A 5,482-nucleotide genomic window follows, 5' to 3' on the forward strand; every position below is an offset into this window, starting at 1 on the left:
TCCCCTCCTTTCTTGATTTCTCTCCGTTTTATCCAACAACAACAGCAATGACAACAGCAATAATAATAAGGGCAACAAAATGAAAGAAAAAAAAAGGCCTCCAGGAGCAGTGGATTCGTAGTGCAGGCACTGAGCCCCAGTAATAACTCTGCAGGTAAATGTGTGTGTGTGTGTGTGTGTGTGTGTGTGTGTGTGTGTGTGTGTGTGTGCGTGCGCTTCACAAATTTGCGTGTCATCCTTGCGCAGGGGGCCATGCTAATCTTCTCTGTATCGTTCCAATTGTAGTATATGTGCTGCTGAAGCGAACACCCCTCCTCATCCCATTTTTAATGTTGCTGTTGGTTGTTTTTGCTTAAATTAGTGCTATGTATCCTTTATCTGATGCATGTATATGTGGACCTCTTCTCCAATTCTGTAGGGTGTCTATTTTGGTGATGGTCCCTTTTTGCTGTGCAGAAAGTTTTCAATTTGATCTAGTTCCATTGGTTTATTTTTGTTTTTGTTTTCCTTGTAGTTAAATGTGAGTTTCTGAAGACATTTCTAGAGTATAGATCTGGAAGTTTTCTGTCAATTTTTTCTTCTACATAGTTAATGGTTTCTGGTCTAATGTCCATGACTTTGATCAATTTGGAATTGACTTTTGTGCATGGTGAAATGTGCTGGTCAAGTTTCACTCTTCTGCTTGCTTCAACCCACCTTTCCCAACACTATTTTCTGAAGAAACTCTCCTTACTCTATTTAATGTCCCCCCCCCAAGTCAAAGATCAATTGCTGATAGGTGTGGCTCTTATTTCTAATGTTTGACTATCTAAATGATGATGCAGCAAATATAGGATACATATATGTGTTTTGTATTCTTTGAGTAAATATTCACAAGTGGGATAATTGAATCATATATTAGTTCTATCTTTAATTTTTTGAATTGTTTCCCATACTGCCTTCCATATTGGCTGCACAAAATTATGCTCCCACCAAAATATGCAAGGTTTTCCTTCTCTCTATACCATCTCTGAAATGGGTTTCTTCTCTTTTAGATAATGGTCATTCTCATAAAATGTGAGATTATATCTCATTGTTGTAATGTGCATCATCCTAATAGTAAGAGATGAACATTTGTTCATGTGCCTCATGGCCATCTGTATATCTTCTTTAGGGATGTGTCCATTTCATATCCTCTGTCCATTTTGGTAGGGTTGTTTGGTCTTATTGTTGCTGAGTTTTGTAATTATATATTTTGAATATTGTCCCCTTTGTTCCTAAACATACTTTCCACTCAATAGAATGCCTGTATTAATGTAAGTTTCTTTTGCTGTGATGAAATACTTTAGTTTACAGTAGTCCTCAATCATAAATTGTTTTGTTCTTGTTTCATATCTAGGTAGACAAAAGGAGTGTTAGCGTCATGATCCTACACACTTTTTCCAGTTGTCCCAGACATTGAGGTGTGGAAGAACAGGCTAACAGATTACAACAGTTTGGGAAGTAAAATCAGGAGTTTTGTGCCTCATACAGTTTTTCACCCTTATGTAATGGCATAAATAACCAAACTAAAGGTATCTGAACCATGCATTGCAACTAGAAAGTAACCTCATTTCCCAAAAACAATGTCTGAATAGTCAAACTTTAATGAACCATAATTATTTTTTGAACTGTAATGCCATTTTTTATTTATTCATTTATTAATTAGTTTACTTTTATTGCCACCAGGTTATTGCGGGTGCTTGGTATGTACATGATGAATTCACTACTCCTAGAGGCCTTTTTCCCTTTAGTTTTTATTGGATAGAGACAGAGAAATTGAAAGAGAAGGGGGAGATGGAGAGAGGGAGACGCTTGCAGCAATACTTCACTGCTTGTGAAACTCCTTCCATACCCACATTTGGGCATCAGGGTCTTGAACCCAAGTCCTTGCACATGTTAAAAGTGTGTGCTTCACCAAGTATGCCACTGTCCAGCCTCTGTTTTATTTTTATTTTAAGCCATATTTTATTCTCGAGAAAGTAAATCATATAGTGATAGAGACAGTCATAATTATGCACTTTAATAAATACTAATACATTCAAATAATAGTAAAATGACAGAGAGAAAGATATTGTAGCAAACATAAACATTGCTTTTTAAAATATATTTATTTGTTTTCTGTTTTGTTGCCCTTGTTTTATTGTTGTAGCTATTATTTGTTGTTCTTGATGTCATTGTTGTTGGATAGGACAGAGAGAAATGGAGAGAGGAGGGGAAGACAGACAGGGGGAGAGAAAGATAGATACCTGCAGACCTGCTTCACCACCTTTGAAGGGACTCCCCTGCAGGTGGGGAGCCAGGGGCTCGAACCGGTATCCTTAAACCAGTCCTTGCGCTTTGTACCACATGCAGTTAATCCTCTGTGCCACCACCCTACTCCCATAAACATTGCTTTTAAATGTAATTATTCTTCTACTGCCAATCTCCCCACTATACATTGTTGAGAAAAAAACATGTTTGCTAGTATTTACCTGAATTCTCAGAGGAGTCATAATTGCCTTTATTAAAAAAAAATCAAAGGCATAGCCACTTGGATATTAAACAATATTTAACCTCAAAGCCCAACATTTTCATAAGTGATATCATAACTTCAGTTTTATCTAAATATTATTTTATACTATACATTTAACACGAGAAATCTTTCTACATACTATTTATTGATTTTATAAGCAGACCTGTCACCTGTGAGTGATGAATCACATGCATTTTATTACCAGAGATCTTCCTTTAGTTTCAAGGGACATTTACCATATATTCTGGCAAGACCTCATATGTAAAATCATGTATCTTTTCCTGTGTAAAGCAAATATGAGCGTAAAATGCAGTAGCATGAGCATATGTTTTATGCTGATAAATTTCTATTGGGGGTTGTAAAATGTAACTTAGAATGAGGATGTTTGATTTTACTAAACAAGTTACATTTGTTTTTATGAAATTATAATAATCTATATAGAAAGTGGTGCTTGAAATATGTGTTTTTTCACTTTGCAGCTGACTTAATCCCTTTGATTGTAACTGTGAATTTATTCTAGAGAATAGCTAACTGTATAGGCTGTTTTTAGAATCTGTGCTTAGAGAATATTAACAAAGATTTGCTATTTTCAGATTTAAATTTTAAATACCTTAAACTGCTAAGGAATTTGTCTACAATTATGTTATTATGCATAGTGGCTTATAATGACTTAAAAATTCTTTCAGGCAATATAAACAATGATACAATGTAATCTATAACTCATCTCAAAGTTATATATTCTTATGATTTATATCCATGCAATATACAATTAGTGTGTGGAGCTTGGTGCTTATCACTGGAAGCTGAAATGACTGGTAATCTACTATTTTCTCTGCACTCTGTGTTAGAGTTTTAGATAAATAGGTGGTAGATCTCTATGTTGTTCCATTAAAATAATCTTTTCTACATGTAAGAGAATTCTAGCAAATAAAATACATGTGTGCTTTCTAGGGCATATGGTAACTTCAGCAACTGGAGCTATATCCCTGTTATCTTATACTAAGTAAACCTTAGGAAATCATTAATTAATTAAAATAGTTTAAAAACCAGAGTTTAATAGATACTTTTCTGATTACTTCCTGAATAAAGAGTATAGTTCCCCACATCACACTTGACACCAAAATGCTATTCTCCACCCTCAACCCCTCACACACACTCCCCAATTAAACCTCTGTGGTTTCTACAAACTCTTAGAAACTGTTTGTTCTTCTTCCTCCCCTCTCCCTCTCCTCTCCCTCACTTTATTTCTTCATTCATCCGTCCATTAATTCACTCACTTATTTTTAGTGAGCTATAAGTTAAGAAGACTATTTAGAGTTTTCATGCTTCCTTCCAGCCTCTATCACTTCTATCTTGTGCCTAATCCATGGCTAGGGAATAAAAGATGCATTATTTTATTTTTAAAAATCAGTAGCTGACCCCCAAAGCTTAAGAACTCTTGACCTATAGGACCCTTTAAGCTGAAACTATTGATACTTAGCAGTATGATAATATACAATGAAAAAATATTGATCTATCTATCTATCTATATGTATATATAGTACTTTAACAACGTAAATGTTTTAATCTGCTTAGATCAACAAAAATACACTTTTAACATACTTTAAGTAATGCTCAAAAAATATTCTTGTTGAGGAATGGTAAGGTAGATTGGGGCCCAGTGAGCTCCAAATTGGAAACTAAGTGCACTGGAGTTTTCCCCTTCTGATAATGCAGAAAATATAGCTTCCTATATAAACAGGTATGTGGAAAATGAGAAAAAAATCATATATATATATGTGTGTGTGTGTGTGTGTACATATATAAAGATTATAGACTAAAGAGAAAATCTTATCATAAATAAAGACTGCATCTGTTGGAAACTTAGATTAGTATAAATTAAAATTGGTCATTCACAATTAAAATTAAAAGTTAGAGAAAATTGAAATTAATACTAGAAATAAAAATCAAAGCTAACAACCAGACATATTAAGCGTTGAACATACTAATGCTATATAACTGATTAAGTAGAAGAGTGGCTCCTGGTATGGTCAGTTCTCACTTTTAGGGGCTGACGCAGATGAGTTAGTTGAATATAACAGTATTTCTGAGTGATTTTATAGAAATAACAAAAAATGTAGTAGCTGCATCTGCACATTTTGGTGGTGAGACTTTTAAACTAAACAATTCTGCACGAAACAATATGAAGGGTCTTCATACTTTTCAGTAATCTTCATGGTTAATTTATCTCCTTAGTTCCTCATTATTCTACACCTCGAGTGTCTTCTTCAGATCACCCAGGCTTTTATGTATGCCTAAGAAGCATAAGCTTATTTCCCAATACTGTATTTTCCACATCTCCATTACCAATTGTCATATACTTTTGCCCAAGGAATGGAGATAACTTTGTTCATTGCATTTTTAAAAATCATCATCAGGGCTTCACCACTCATATCTGACTGTTTTTCAGAGAGATGAAGACAGATAGGGAGGAAAAAAATAGCACCAAAATTCCTTCAATGCAGTGGGGGGGGGGGGGAGGCCTGGCTCGAACTTGGGCCACACACATGGTATAGCAGGCAAACTATCCAGGTGGCGTAATTTGCTGACCTTGCTTCTTTGTGTATAAAGAATACAAATGTGGAATGGGCTTGTTAAGATACTCAAGTATGTAAAGTTATGATAGCAATAAATCTTAGTTGTTACATGTGCTGATATTTTCTTCAGTATAAGCTCTAAACATAAGCAGCAAAAGAAAAAACTATATATATATTAGACCTCATCAAAATGAATAATTTGGGCTTTAACAGGAAAAGCTAAGAAAATATAGGAAGACAGAAATTTCCTAAACTTAATGTATGACTTTGAGGATAGGTTGATTTCTTGAGAGGTGCCCTGAAGACTAAATAGACATTAACCTTTTAAGAGATACTTACTTGTAAACCTCTCCATTTTGGACACCTGACTGAC

The 5,482-nt window shown here is 34.7% G+C and overlaps 1 non-coding gene across 1 annotated transcript; it reads right to left on the reverse strand.

Annotated features, from left to right (window-relative positions):
* Window positions 1–201: 201 nt before the first annotated feature.
* LOC132536014 (U6 spliceosomal RNA) lies at window positions 202–309 on the reverse strand. Its single transcript, XR_009547715.1, has one exon. It is a non-coding gene; the product is annotated as a U6 spliceosomal RNA (small nuclear RNA).
* Window positions 310–5,482: the final 5,173 nt, after the last annotated feature.

This window comes from Erinaceus europaeus, chromosome X, assembly GCF_950295315.1.
Source record: "Erinaceus europaeus chromosome X, mEriEur2.1, whole genome shotgun sequence".
Classification (NCBI taxonomy): domain Eukaryota; kingdom Metazoa; phylum Chordata; class Mammalia; order Eulipotyphla; family Erinaceidae; genus Erinaceus; species Erinaceus europaeus.